The following is a 16294-nucleotide window of genomic DNA, read 5'->3' as shown; positions in this document are numbered from 1 at the left end:
GGAACAACCTCCTGCTATGAAGGAATACACAATTAAAGAACTCTTCACAGATGGTCATTACACCTCTGTTTAAAAATCTCAAAAGGAGGAGACCACACTCTAAGGCAGCACATTCCAATCTTAGGAAAGTTATAGTACCACTCATAGTACCTTGCTCAGACTATGGCTGGAATACTGTGTCCAGTTCTGGGCACCACAGTTTAAGAAGATCATGGACAAGCTTAAAAATGTTCAGAGGAATGCAACCAATGTACTGAGAGATCTAGAAATCTAGCCTTATGCAGAACAGCATAGGAAGCTGGCAATGTATAGCTTGGAGAAGAGAATATAGATGGGGATGTAATATCCATTTTTACATATCTGAAGGAATATGCCGCCTAGAAGTGCAGCTAAACATACCCAGCTCCTTAAGCCAGCTCCTTTTTTAAACTCTATTGCAATTTGATGTATTTTATTGTTGTAACCCGCCTGGATTCTTCGTGATTGGGTGGGCTAGAAATAAATCATCATCATCATCATCATTATTATTATTAGCCATTCCTCACAGAGCTGGGTCACTGTTCTTTGAACATTTTCTAGCTTGTCAGTATTACAGCTCAAACTATCTCAATTTGAAATAACATACCTTGATGTCCAGAACTGGATACAGTATTTCAGATATGGCTCAACCAAACCATAATAGAGTGAAATAATTACATTGCTTCATATGGACACCATAGTTCTGTTGATGTAGACTAGAATTTCATTGGCTTTTTTTGGATGTTGCACCATACTGTCAATTCTTGTTTAGCTTGTGGTCTACTAAGACCCTAGGTCTTTTTCACATGTTCTGCTTTCAAACCAGGTGTCACACATCCTGTATTAGTGCATTTCATTTTTCACCTTTGTCACCTTTATTGTTGCTGCTTTACCAGATGTTACTCAGAGGTGTCACAACAAAAGAAGCCATTGTTCTACTTTGTTCCTGAGATCTAAATTAGAATATAACAGTAGAATAAGATAGTTCTCACAAAGCAACATGGATTTTAAAAAAAATACAGTCAAATACACAAGGTGGCCCACAATAAATATAACTAGCAAAGAAAATATTGAAAGGATGAGGGTGATAACTACAAGGACATCTCCCCGAAAGCCAATTAGATTATAGACTAAGATATATCATTAAAGATGCCATCAGAAGGAGTGGGAGAATGTGAGTTGCAAGGTCCTTCTCCTACTGCACACCATCTGGAACTGCTCAGTGTTTTAGGCTCTGCCAGGACTTTAACAGTGGCAACAAGAGATCAAATTATCCTGGTGTAGGCTGTTGCAGGAGCATGGTGAGAATCTTCACAGGCACTGCAAGATGCTCCAACAGAGCTGATAGATGCCCTACAGAGAGACCTTCAGTAGTTTAGCACCACCCAGCTTTCTTCACTGACCTTAGCAGCTTGCAGCTTCTAAGAAGCAATAATAACTACTCATCAGCTGCAGGGCTGTAGGGTTCTGAGTGACAAACTGTGTGATATTTTTACTGCATGTAGACATTCTATGAGTTTATCAGCAAATATCAGCCATAAGAATGGGGGAAGAGCAGATAATATATGCAGGGATTGGAAACCATGGCCCATGGGCTGCACATGGACCCAAAATCCCAATTCTGCAGCCACCACTGGTCCCTGTTGACATGTACCCTATTTGAATCATGGTAGCTTCCCCACTTTTCTTCTATTCTGCTAGATTTGAGCAGACAGGATAATGTTCTCACCTGCAGTCTTGCAGAGTTCTGTGGTTCAAGAGTATGTTCTAGCCTGGACCACAGAGGACTGACAAAGTTTTGGTGAAATGTCTTTCAAAAGCAATTGCAGTAACAGTGGTAAATGTAGTAGCTGGCATTGAATTTCAGTAGCAGCACATCCTGTGATTTTGCAGTCTCTGAAGCATTCTGATAGTGGGATATCTTCTGGCAACTCCATAAAGTTGCTCCCCCCTACTGATCTTCCAAAACACATGAAGAATGTTAACTGTATCTAGGCATTGTGGTCTTAACAGCTCCATGCCCCGATAGCCACAATCAGCTTATTGGTGAACTGTTTCATCTGCTGTGGTTCATCTGTACCCCATCTTTATGGCCATAGTTCAGCAACAGAGGACTGTGGGGGACTGAGCATAGATTGCCTCATGCTCAGTCTCCCAACATCTTCCAATAGGGCTGGGAAATACTTGTGTCAGAAAACCTAGAGAAATGCTGACCATCATTGTAGAAAATGCTGTGATGGCGGGACCACTAATTTAACTGATACAAGTCAGCTTCTGATGACAATTGTACTCTACCTATTCCCAATGGTGTAGTGGAAAGAAAATGTGGGGAGTGCAACTCCAAGTCCCTTTTCAAAGCAGAACAATGAGGTAATGTACTGTAGCTTCAGGAGTAACTAGTGGGTGAGTGAATGAAGTGAGAAAGAGGCATTCATATTTAGTCCTCTTTGGTTGCATCCACACTGCAGAAATAATCCAATTTGTCACCACTGTAACTGCCATGGTTCATTGCTATGGAGTCCTGGGAGTTGTAGCTTTGTGAGACATTTAGCCTTCTCTGTCAGAGAGCTCTGGTGCCATGACAAACTACAATTCCCAGAATTCCATAGCATTGTGCCATGGCAGTTAAAGTGGTGTCAAACTGGATTATTACTGCAGTGCAGTGCAGATGCAGCCTTTGTAACACATGAGCTGTATGACAGTGGAATAGACTGCCTCAGAAGGTGATGGACTCTGCTTTGGTGGAGTTTTGGAAAAAGATTGCCCAGCTGCCTCTCAGCCATGTTATTCCAGAGTATTCCTGGACTGATAGAATTTGGATTAGATAGATTTAGGTTTTTGCACATAGGGGGGTCTATTTTGTGATTCTTTGATTCTCTGATTCTTTAATTTGCTCTTGTACTTCAAAATCTACCACTACATTACTGTAATATTTCCTCTATTTGATGGGCTTCTTGCCAAGAAGTATATTGATAAAGATGTTTTCAACAGACTGTTTAGTTCAGGTGTACCACTATAACATTTCTGTTTTATGTCATTTTGAAAATGAACATCTCTAAGCCTGAGTTATTCCCAAAACAAAACAAAATAGGTAAGATTAATAAATGTTGCCTTCAGGGATCATTTGCAAACCTTGCAAGTCACAGATCACTGATGCCACATTTTATTTTAGAAACAGTCATTAACCCCTTTTCAATCCAGTTAGTTTTTTGCAGCATAGATATCTATTGGTGATGGTTAATTCATATATCTCCCCACCCCAGCTCATAAATTTGTACAATTATTTCTTTTTTGCAATGGTTTGTAAATGATATATCCTACAGAATCCTGCTGTTTGTAGTTTGGTGAGTTATTCCTTTTGGTCTGTCAAAGAGCTCTAGTGCCTCACCAAAGTGCAAATATCAGGATTATGTAAAGTCAAAGGCTTTCATGGTCAGCATCCATAGTTTTTTGTGGGTTTTTCAGGCTATGTGGCCATGTTCTAGCAGAGTTTCTTTCTGACGTTTCGCCAGCATCTGTGGCTGGCATCTTATGTTGGATTATGTCAGATATATCATTTTGTAGGACAGAGTCATGGCAGTTAAGTGGTGTCAAACTGCTTTAATTCTGCAGTGTGTATACACTTCTAGATCTAATTGTTAGTTCCAACTAAGGTAGATCAATTGAATCACTGAAACTTCTATGACTGTTGCCTTATGTTCTCATTCACTCATTCAGTAGGTGGGACCAACAACTGCATTTAGTCCTTTTAATTGATCTTTCGAAACATGATCAGTGTGTGTATATGTGTGGCATCAGTCAGAAATCAAATAACTTTGAACTGTAACCCATTTATATCTGAAAGAAGATAAGCAAAATTAAGCTTATCAATGATGGACAATTTTACCTTATCTTCATTTTCAAGTGGATCAAAAGACTTTATACTTCCCATATTAATGTACCAATCAGAACAGAGCTCTCCTTCCAGTTGCACACTTCTCTGCATTCTGCAATGCAGTTTTTGACTCACAAATTCCTCAGGATAGTTTTGTATAGTATAGAAATTTGTATAATAGGGAATGTTGTATAACATATGCATGTATTTATTTATCATCCATCCATCCATCCATTTATTCAGTTGAAGTAGTTGTCTATCATCTCTTAGCCCTCCAGGGCCTTCCAGGTGACATACAACACACACACACACACACACACACAGAGAGAGAGAGAGAGAGAGAGAGAGAGAGAGAGAGAGAGAGAGAGAACTTGGGGAAAGTTGCAAACTGAATCAATGCAAATTTTGCAAATTTTGATTAAATAATTGATTGAATACAAATAACTGATGTGGAAATTGGACAAGGCAAACATGACTGAAAGTTACAAACTCCATTCAGGCTGCAAAAGTATAGAACATCATCCTTCCTTCCTTCCTTCCTTTCATCTTTAGTTTGGGGGGAAAAGCATATTTGAATAAATGAGCTTATGTCCACATATTAATTAGCAGCAGCTGAATTCCCCCTCCCCTCCCCTCCCACAACTAATAAACTCGACATTAAAAAATGGATCTGAGTTTGAATCCTCTGCTATGCTATATTCCCTCAGATAATAAATTATGCTTTTTCTAAGTGACTAGGAAATAATGTATTTGCAGGGAGGGGGGACAATCATTTGTCGTTTTTTCCTGGATCAACTATCCAAGGAATACTCTGCCATGACAGCACTAACTGATGTTCCACTATTTAAGGTTCTCTGATGCAGAAGATAATAATTATTGCAGTAACAGCCTAAGTCATGGGGAAATGGAACATACAGTCAACTGCAATTTCCATAGACCATTAAACCATGTTTTCCAGTTAAATGAATTACTTCTCAAAGGAGTTAGTCAAATTTGCAAGCTACTTTTTCTCACTGCTTTAAAATAATAAAACTTATCAGGAAGCCAGGGCAGTAGCATGGTACATACACAGAGAAATCCATAGGTCTATCTCCACCAGGCTGCTTTCACTAGCACAGGTGATATGACCTTGTTTCGGGGACAATAGGGACAGTGCAGGGATGCATAAATCTGTGGGGCACACATTACACTGCCAGTACTGACATATTGGTTGTGTTATCAATGTTCCCAATGTACACAAATAAGGTGGCGGAAAATCATTAATGTAGCACTACCAATGGCATAGAATTCTATTATATACCCAGTCACCATTAATTCTCTGTTGACCCACTTTTTCAGTATCTTTTTAAAAATTTCCCAGTTTCTCCCTCTTCTTCCCATTTTCCTCCTTGCTCCTCAGCCTACTTCACTTGCTGCAAACTGAGTTCAAAGTGTATATGTAGTTTACACTGAGTTATCTCTCCAGCAGATGAGAAGGAGGAGAGAAGGTAGAATCTTGTCCATCTCTTTAGAGTCATCTATCTCTCTATAAGTGAAGGAACACGTTGTCCTGCATTGCTTCCGTGTTCCTCCAATTTACAATGAAAATCTAATTTCACAATACAGTATATGATTCAATTATATACTTAAAAAAATTAACAGATACATTTACAAATATAAAAACATATTAGGATGAATCTACACTGTAGAAATAATGCATTTTGACACAACTTTAAGTGTTGTCGCTCCATCCTATGAAATCCTCAGATTTGTAGTTTTATCTGGTCTTTAGCCTTCTCTGCCAAAGAGTGCTGATGTCTCACAAAATTGACAGTTAAAGTGGTGTCAAACTACATTATTTCTGCAATGTAGATGTACCCTTAATCTTATTTATCCTTCTCCCACCCCAATATCTTATACATTAATATCACATTATTATTATTATTATTATTATTATTATTATTATTATTATTATTCAAAAATCCATATTTTGTTCAACCAGCTCATTATCCTTTGTGGGAACTTCCATTAGTTCCCATTTACTAGTCTTCTTAGTTCTTCAGTAAAAAAAGCTTTGGTTGCCTGATATTTAGTTGATACTGTACTGTAGTACAGACTGCATTTTAAATATATATTTTATGCATATCTGCACATCTAATGTGCATATAATCAACATATCCTTCTAAGTGGCTGTTTCTTAAAGCAACATTTTCTAGGAAAGTCAAACTAACATCCTCTCCTCACTTACAACAAATAGCAAGGCTAGTATTTCATTTATATATTTATTTGCTGTATTTATATAAACTCACCCAATAGTGTCTCTAGTGGGGCCTAAAGCATAAAATGATAAAATAGAATTTAAAAACAGAGTATAATTTGAGACATAAAAAATTCCAGTATAAAAATCTACAGAAGGAATAAAGATAACTAAGAAATATATAGGCTATATTGTGATTCAGAGCGCTCTCACTCCCCCACTCAGAAAGAAAAGAGGAGGAAAAAGGAACAGCACAGATTTTTAAAAGACCAGAGAAATCTTCACCTAGCATGAAAAACAGCCATTTAAAGAAAAATGATAAAATGCCAAAGGAGGGCATTTGACAGTCAAAATGACACCATTGAAATTGTTTTTCTGGTAGCTACATGTTTCAACTTGCTTAGGAGTAGCAGCCAGTGCAGGGACTCTGAAGCAGATCTCAAGACTCAGGTGGGGCTGTGATTCTTCTTTACACTCATTATTATTGTGGGAGGGGAATACATAGTTTTTGCTGTTTTCTAACCATTGCAAGGACATCTTCAAACTGTGTGCTGTTTTTGAAGACGTACTAATTTGTTGAAGGTGTCGTGGGGAAAACATCTGCCTCCCTGAGACTCAGCATTTTCTTACCTCTCCAATACTTCTATGTACTGGACTGTGAAAGGGAGGAATCAACTGAGGACTCTCCAGTCAAAATATGTTTCAGTTACAGGCACACAACAATAATGTCATCTCTCAACACTTCTTCAGGGCCCTCCAGAAGAGGTGACAGAGAATTACACTGTCACAATGAACTGGGCAAACATAGCTGTACGATCCTCATCTGAGCCCTGGTCACTCCTGGCCACTATTTGGCTGGGTCAGGGGGCAAGAAAATGGTGACTCTTGGTGGGGACAGGAATAGTCCTCTAAAACTATTTGCAGACTCAGAGGAGAATACGAAATGAGAAGCTAGGAGAAACCAAAACTGACAGATTTGCCTATTCCTAATTTACCAGCCTCATTTAACAGTCTTACACGCTTTGTGTATGTGAAGCTTTCCTTGGCAAACAAAGAGCAATCCTTGATTTTACCATTTTATTTATGCTAATGTGTTTAATGGGAACTGAGCATCCATGGATTTTGGTATCGATGGGAGGTCCTGGAATCAAACTCCAGTAGATACCAAGGGCCTACTGTAATTGCTTGCAGGGAACCATCTTAATTTGTGAGGAGCAGTAGCTTTATTTTTAATATTCGTATGCTTTTTAACAATTTTATACTGTTTATAATTATTTTAAAATGATTATTTTTAATTGTTTAACATTTTATTGCTAGCTTTAATTGATTTGATGATGATGATGAAGATGATTATGATATAGTTCAGCATATGTAGTTCTCTGGAAAGTGATACACCATGAGAGCAAATCTGTTAGGTGAGGTTCCTGCATCAATGGTTTTCACAGTGTCCCCCCGCCCCCATTTCAGGCTTGGGACCTAGAGAGAAGGACTTGATCATGCAAATGAATCCCATGGCAAATCTTCCACAAAATTAGCAACATTTTCCTCCAAGTATTCAAAGCAGCCGTGCCCACAACTCCTCTCAGAAAATATGACATTTACCAGCTCTGCTACCTTGACTGTGGGCACAGATTAGATAACTGTGAATAGCAGTGGGTAATTAGGCACATTGCCATGCACAATGACAGTAATTGTGTGGTCTAATTAAGACCAGATAACTTGTTTGAATACCTAGCCCCACGAGATCAAAGATGGGTTGAAGTATCCTTATGTGGAGTACTGCTGCATTGTTCTAATGAGAGCTACTGAAATTATGAGAAATATTTGGCACTAATTATGACCAAACCATGCTCTGTCCCCACTGGAACAGTATCCTGCTGAGATGCAACTGTCTAAAATGAGGACAGGTAATGTGTGGATCTCCAGAAGTTGTTGTATTGTAACTTCCATCATTTCTCATCATGGGCTTTGGTGTCTAGGGCTGATGAGAGTGCAGTCTATTAACATTTGAAGCACCACAGGTTTCTCATCCATGGGCAAAAAGATCATTTGGGGAAAGAGTGGAAGCACACTTAATTTTTTTTTCATTGATTACAAGTCCCTAGACTGTGCCCCTCCATTTTCACATGAGTTACCAAAAATTCAACCAAAAGAACTATGTAAATCACCACCACTTCCACTTGGGACTGGGGAGAAAGACAGTAAATGAAGAAGCAGCCCATCCCTTTGCCAGTGGTGTATTACTTGGTGGCTTCTTCACTCACCACCCCTCTCTCCAGCACTGAGACATGAGACAAGTCTAGTGGCCACTAAAATGGTTCAAGCCAAATCAGGTTGTTTTCTGAATTGCCAGTCAAAGGTCTCATCCACATCTTGCAATTAATTTAAACAGATCTTTGCATGCATTTGTGTGTGTGTGCGCGCACATGCATGTGTGCATGCATGGAGGGGGAGAAATGGGAAAGAGATAGTCTTTAAAGCATCAAGTAGCTCTTCAGAGATGTTTGCTCTGGATTCCAGAGGAATGTAGTCAATTATTTAAAGCACTGACATATTACAGTGACTTCATGTAACATGTTTCATCTTTTTTTCTTCATGTACAATACTATTTTTGAAATTTCATTATTTATTCATTGCTTAATGAAAGACTTCTCCCAATCTCAGCCAAAAAAAAAAGGCTCCCAGACATCACCAATATTACCTCTTGACCCTTGACCCTCAGGCTTATTAAAGTCTATAGGCCACAACACAAGGGCTTAAAGTTTAAAAGGAAAAGGATTTGGAGGGAGGAGGAAAAAGACAAATTCAGCTACTGGTTCACAGTTTTAAGACGATTAAGACACATACAAAAAGATGAAGCTAGGGCCATGAACTGCTCAAAGTTTATAAATATGGTTCAGTAAAGTGCTCAACAGACTGTCCCTTTCCTAACCTTATTGGGGCCACAGCAACCTCACACTGCTGCTCCGATTCGGCCTTTCGAGGGCGCAAAAAGGAGCCACAAAAAGCAGCTCCTTTCTGCGCCCTCGAAACAGGGATGTAGCCAAGGGGGGGGGGTTTCTTGGGGTCCGGACCCCCCCTTCCATTAGAAAAATGAATGGTGTGTGCTGCTGCACTGCTGCATTCAAGCCCCATTATAATGGTGGCACTTAGTCTGGACCCCCCCTTCCTAAAATCCTAGCTACGTCCCTGCTCAAAAGGGTGTCATAAGCATGGTGGTGCAGCTATATGACACTCCTTCAGCACTGCATCTTATAGATGTAGCGCCAGAGGAGCACCATGATGCTGTGTGCTGTGTAGAGCAGAATGCAGCATCAGGGCACCTTGGCAGGGTGGAGTAGGACATGCATTGTGAGGATGCTACACCCCAACTTTGCCCCTATGCCAGTCTTTCAGGCTGGTCTGTACAGAGCCTTTGTCTCCAGATAATCTCCTTATGTAAGAGGGCAGTTTCCCCCCCCCCCCCTGCATTCCCAATATGCTGCACCCTGTTTCCTGAGTGCCCTACAAGTGATGCAACATTACTTCTAGATGCTTTTAAAACATTTTTGTCTGGTCTTAAAAATTTGGGATGTCTTAGGGAATTTTGAAGTGAAAAAGTGAAACCACTTGTTTGTGCATGATTTTAGACAATCTTTGGAAATAACCTGGTGAAAAATCACCCCAGAATCTTTGGGACTTGGGATCACAAAAGTGGGGCTCACAGAAATGCACTTTGTCAACTCTTGCCCTAAGCCTTCTTTTACACACAAGATAGTTGATTGAAATCACCTCCTTGAGTAGAAGTGGAGAACCAGCAAAAGGTATTATTCAGTTCCTGTATTACTGTCTTCTCCAATGTGTTTTTAAAAGTGTCAGTGTGTAACTTAAACAGTAAATAATTTATTTTCACCAGATTTCATCCCCCGGTGGCTATGAAGCAGAATACAGTGGGCCCTTAACATTTGGGCACAGAACCCCCATGAACATGGAAAAACTGCAAATTAAAGAAACACAGGCCCGTTCCGCACGGGCCTTTGTGCCGCCCCCGTCACGTGATATGGGTTGGCTGAGGACCTAGCATCCATACTGGCCTCACCCCTAGCATGTGACAAGGGTGTAAAAATGGGCCGCCATTTTTACGTGCTGGACGCTTAGCATCCGCATGTCACCCTTGCCTTGCGACGTCATGAGTGCTTCATTTGCTCACTCTTGTGTCACAGGCACGGCATGAAAAAAAGCCACTTTTTGTGGCTTCTTTTTCCGCCGCCGGGAAGCCTCCCCATTTGGAGGCTGCAGCTTCCTGGCAGCGGAAATGGAGGTGGCGGCAGACTGCCACTTTCAGGCGGTCTGTAACGCGCCACAATTTCTTTAGCTGAGTGAACACCTGTCTAGGAATGTCTAGTTCTTCCAGCACAACTCTGTGTTAAACATCCCCTGGCATATGACCATAGACACATGATGCAGGACCTACAAGTTCCTAGAGAAAAATTTGTCTAGGAATCTCTAGGTCCTCCAGTATGACTCCATAGTTAACTTCTGGCACATTTTCATTGTAGGAGCTAGAGATTCCTAAAAAGAACATATTAATCAAATCTGCAAGTAATAAAATCCACAAATGTGGAGAGCTAATTGTACGTTGACTTGAGAAACAGTGTGGTGTAATGGTTTGAGCATTCAACTATGACTCTGGAGAACTGTATTCACATCCCCACTCAGTCATGAAACCCACTGGGTGACCCTGGGCAAGTCACACTCGCTCAACTTCAGGGGAAGGCAATGGCAAATCCTCACTGAAGAAACTTACTAAGAAATCCGTGTGATAGATTTGCCTTAGGTTCAGAAAAAACATGAAGGCACAACAACAGTGACAAACTTTGACTTGCACACTGTATTCTGTTGAGCATTATGAGACAAAACAGGAACACATTTACTTCTATAGACTCCATTTTACATATTTTGGAATTGACTACTTTTTCCTTATTTTTATTGATTGCTCTTTTAGGGAACTGGCTGAAAAAACTAAAAACTAAACATTTTCTTTACTGTTACAAATATCTGCCCCAACCCAAGGAAGAAATCAAAGGTCTGAAGCCAATTGTTAGTCTTGCTCAAATGTTATTGGCATTTACACACAAAAAAGCCTTTTTAGTGAGTACTCCCAAGCTGTAAAACTCCCTGCCACAGGAAACCATCCTGGCCACATCTGTTTTCCTTCTGCTGGCAGAAAGAAAGGAGTGCTGTGTGCATTTGCATTTCTTGGTTGTTGCTTGTAATGCAGTTGTTGGTTAGCAGTTTAGAGGGAGAGTAAGGAGCTGAATACTGTCTCCCTTCTTGCTTTTCTCACCAAACAGCTCAGCTTTTGCTTTGGACATGGGCATAGGTGGTCCAATAGCTTGCACTGTGGAATCAGAGCCCTTAGGGTCCAGAAGACAAAAAAATAAGGAAGAGGAGACTAAGGAGATGGGTGGGATCCAGATTATATTTGCTTTATTCAATTCTGATGAACACTTAGCAGGTTCCCCTTTTGTTTTGACTCTTTTCCTTGAAGTCTAATTAGTCCATATGTCCTTTCATATTGTGTCTAATCTGCAATTGTATTTCTCATTATCATTTTGTGAGGATATGCTGCTATTTCCTCTGGTCTCATCCGTCCCTTTTATGTTTCGCTTGTACAAAATTAATTACATTGTACCTTCAAGCATAATTTTAACAGTGTCTCCATTGCACTGTGCCTGCGTTTAATTAGTGCTCTTCTAATGTAGGTTTTAGAGCCAAATGGTGCAATATTCCAAGCATCAAAGAAACAAAAGATCTAACAAAGCTGAAATGAAAAAGAGGAGAGAGAGAGAGAGAGAGAGAGAGAGAGAGAGAGAGAGAATCGAGATGCAGCTACTGCCAATGTATTTTCATCGAAAAATGTCACTTTGACTTTATTTTAGATAGCACGAGTGAAGAACAATTTTTCCTCCACTCTCAGCAAAATTGCTAGAGAAAGTAGATGCCAAACTTGGAGATGAAGCTATAATGTTCTATCACAGGTAAACCAAATGGGAATACTTTTTTTGTTGTTATGCATAGCTCTGCATGTGTGCAGTTATACATAATTTCTTGTAATAGTCAAAAGGAGGGCCATATGCTGACAAGTATAGCATTGGAATGAGACCACCCAGAAAGAAAAGAATAGTTGATCCATTACCACCAGAGGACACTCTAGATGGGAACATAGACTGTGGTGAAAAGAGAGAGATGGGGAAACCAAATGAAAAAAGGAGTACTATTTACTGCCCTTACGTTAGCATGGGGAACCTTAGACCCTATCCGGCTTTATGGGGTTCTCTTTTCCCCATGATAGCATTATTTGGTTTCCCAGGTTTTCTACAATGGTTGTCTCTATTCAAAATATTAGAAGTGCTTCTCCTAAAGTTTAGTTAGGGTCAGTAAGAGCTTTGGGCCAAAAATGGTGTCCCGAATCCAATTGGTAAGCAGTGGCATATCAAGCATGGTGGGTGTGATTTGCCCCAGATAAAGAAATAAAGGGGTGACTTTAAGTGTTCCACTGCCTGAATGGACTCTGTTCACCAGGGGACAACACATGTCCAGACTCCTTGGCCACAGCAGCCAGCATATGTTTCAAACTATTGCTGCTGTATGCACATGCATGAGGCTAGACTTGTGTGTGTGTGTGGGGGGGTAATTTTAGTGGGGGAGAAGGAGGCTGTAATACTTTGGCCATGTCATGAGAAGACACTACTCATTACAAAAGACAATAACCTAGGAAAGGTGGAGTGAAGTAGAAAGAGAGGAAGATTACAGGCTAGATGAATTTACTCTATTAAGGAGATAATGGCTATGAATCTGCAAGAACTAAGAAGAGTAATGTAAGGGCCTGAACAGATAGGCCAGAATAAAGCTGCTTCGGGTCACTTTGGAGGTATGCTATTTAAATGACACACACATCTTAAGAAGCCAGAAGCTGTGTCAAAGCTGCACTCTAGTTCTTGGGACTGGAGCATGGCTTTGGCATGGCTTCCAGCCTCTTAGGACACATGTAGCATTTAAACAGCATACCTCCAAAGTGACCCGAAGCAGCTTTATTTTGGCCTGTCTGTAACAGGCCCAGGAGTTGCTCATTCTGAGGGTCACCATGAGTGTGATCAACTCGGGGGTGGTTAATAACAAAAAGAAGATGGGGAACTTGCTTCTTTACTTGCTTGCTTGAGAATACACACACACAGCAGCCCTAATGAAGGAGTTCTGTGATAAGTGGCAACCTCAGTCACTTTTCTCTTTTCTTCCACTCTTTAAATCTTACAACACCTATGGCTTAACCCTTTCCTTTCATTCCCTAAACTCCATCTTGAAAGGAAAGCTGGAATCTGAAAGTAGGATTTTTTATAGGCTTGGCAATCCCTTTAAATTTATTTAGGGCTGATCTCTGCCCACTGATTGGTGTAAAGCTTTGGTGTAAAAAAATGAAGAGGAAGGTAATTGCCTACAGGCAGTTTTGGACATCTGGATCATATGCATCTCAGTTCATCAAGACAGTCCCATTGGTGCTTACCATCAGGTTCATGTGCATTGGAATTAGCAATCTTTAAAATCTAGAATAAAAACAGACAGGGCTTGTAATGTGGAAGAAAGATCTTCACCAAATCAAATTTAGACCAAAATTAGTTAAAAAGTCAAGAAAGTGATATATATTTACCGGTTGCATGAGCATGTTCAGGAAGAGAGGGAAGATCCCCTACAGAACAGCATTTATGTGTGAAAATAAGTTTAAAGGTGTTGTCTTTAGAGTACCACCTCACAGCTGTTCACAAGGTAGCATTATATTACCATCATCAACATTATTCTTATTCAGATTATTAGAGTGAGGCCCTGAGGTTTACTTGGAAGGAAAATAAAATGAAATTAATGAGATATACCAGCATGATGTTGGAGTAGGGCTGCTGCCACACTGCAGAAATAAGGCAGTTTGACACCACTTTATATATCACGTCTCCATTCTACAGATTTGTAGTTTGTTGTGGCACCAGAGCTCTCTGACAGAGAAGGCTAAATATCTCACAAAACTAAAAATCCCAGAATTCTTTAGCTTGAACCATAACAGTTAAAGTGGTGTCAAACTGCATTAATTCGGTAGTGTAGATGCAGTCCAAGAGTCATGAAGACTAGGGTTTGAATCCCTTGACAGATTATATGCATACCTCACTGTAATTGAGGTGGGCAATTGTAAACCTCAAGATATTCATGGCTTACATCTTCCACAGCTAATGCCAATGGGGTTTTCCCTCCCCATTTTTAAGCAATGCTACATATGACTGCACTCAAACCTTTAATTATTTTTGATAGAATTTCATCTCCAAGTAAGCCTATTCAGATTTCAGTGCAGTCAAAGCCTATATTCCTACGCACACCTATATAGCTCTAAGTCTGAATTCAGAGAGAATGAATAATTACTCAGAGGGACATTCATTTCTGAGTATCAAATATAAGTATGAATGACAACTTGGAAGTAAGCTTCACTGTGTCCCATGGGGCATGGAGTTCATTTAATTTAGTGCAGCTTACTCCAAGAAAAGTGTGCATACAGCCCACTGATGCAGTCCTAACCATATTTGCCTGGAAATAAACCCTGTTCTACAACTCCCATCCTCTCTCAGCACCTCTCAGCTCATTGGAGATACTTGCTGGAGAATTCTGAACACTGTATTCCTTTGCATGTGAGGGTATTATTGAGTAAATATAATCAACCCATAATTCCTATCTATGATTCCATGGATAGTGAAAGAAATGTAACCCAGCCTTCACAACTGGTTGAATTTTCTTTAAATGACTGGCCCAAATCTCACACACACACCAGTAGTCAACTGTGGTTTGATATGTGTGTGTGTGGGTGTGTGCGCTGTTTTTGAGCTTTCTAACTTGAGAAAGATAGAGAAACTAATTGTTAACAATAGGGAGAAAGAAATGATGATGGCAGTGTCCTGACATATGGTGAATAATAGCTCTCTGATACTCAGTATTCATGTTTTGAAAATATGGATGAGATTAGCACAAAAGCAACCGCCTGACTTACTGGGCTGGCTGTGTTGCAGCCGGGAATCCTGCACCGTCTGCTGTTCTTCTGCAGTCCCGGCCATGCCCCAGCATGCCTTGCGGGGGCGGGCAGGCCCGCGATTGGCTGGCTGAGGGTGGAAGGGGAGGGACTTCCACCTCCCACTGGGATTCCATCTCCCAGCATGCCTGGGAGGCGAGGAGTCCCTCTTTATGGTTGCCCTGGTCCTCCAGGCAGCCAATTGGCCTATGTAAGGCCCTGTGGTATCCCTTCATGGCACCATTATCACTTGGCTCTCCCACCCTCCCTCCCCAGAGTTTGTGTTTTTCCTTGTCAGAACTTCTAGGAGCAGTAGCATAGGTCATGGATCTGGTGGGTGTCATTTCCAGGGCTTCGTAGCACTGGATCGGGAGTCCTTTGAGACATGGGTGTGCAGAGGACATGCGTTGTGGCCATTGTGGGAGCAACATCATGGCAGAGCCTCTCGGTGACTAGGGGCTTGACTGAGAACATGCGATTGGCCAATTGCATGTCTGTGAGATGGCGTTTTTCATAGCCCCAATGTCATCCTGAAGCCTGGCCATGATCAGGCATTTCAGTTTATTGAACAACCATGGGGTTGTTCGATGTTCCAGATCCAGTCCTCATGCTTTGGGCCAACCCTACCTTGGTTGCCATTTGTTTAATAAAGTTGTGGCCTTTCCTCCATTATCGGATCTTGGTATTATTTGGCGGCATCCTTCCAAGGCAACTTGCAGCTCTTCCAACTAGAGAAGACGAGGGACAGAAGACAGAGAATTAATTCAATGAATCTATGCTAGTTGGGACTAAGAATAGGATTCAAACCAGTCTTTTTTTTTTTTTACTCCACCTTCTTGTCTTCAGCTCCATTCCTTGCTAGAATGTGGGTCTCAACAATTTCTCTGAAAAATAATTATCTAGTCTTCAGGTTAAAGGAGGTTATCCTTGCCATAGCAGTATCAAAAGAGAGTATTTAGTGTGCTATGTAGGCAATAAAGAAGATTGCTTCCACACATCTGCTTAGGATCTACTGGAGAGATGAAAATTAGATTCAAGCCTAGAGATCCAGGACATGGCATAATGGTTTGGGTGCTGGACTACAAAT

At 40.7% G+C, this 16294-nt stretch overlaps 1 long non-coding RNA gene across 1 annotated transcript in view; it reads right to left on the bottom strand.

The window, feature by feature from the left end:
* The window catches only part of LOC149315582 (uncharacterized), an 87872-nt gene that overhangs the window by 29693 nt on the left and 41885 nt on the right, over positions 1-16294 (bottom strand). The window contains exons 3-4 of the long non-coding RNA XR_016280675.1: positions 15835-15935; positions 13672-13711 (exon numbers count right to left, since the gene is read on the bottom strand). This is a non-coding gene — a long non-coding RNA (uncharacterized LOC149315582). The remainder of the gene's footprint in view (positions 1-13671; positions 13712-15834; positions 15936-16294) is intronic.

The sequence above is a fragment of the Sceloporus occidentalis genome, unplaced genomic scaffold (assembly GCF_023333645.1).
Source record: "Sceloporus occidentalis isolate IW3139 unplaced genomic scaffold, rSceOcc1.0.p SCAF_3, whole genome shotgun sequence".
NCBI lineage: Eukaryota > Metazoa > Chordata > Lepidosauria > Squamata > Phrynosomatidae > Sceloporus > Sceloporus occidentalis.
This window is presented reverse-complemented; position numbering and strand designations above follow the sequence as displayed.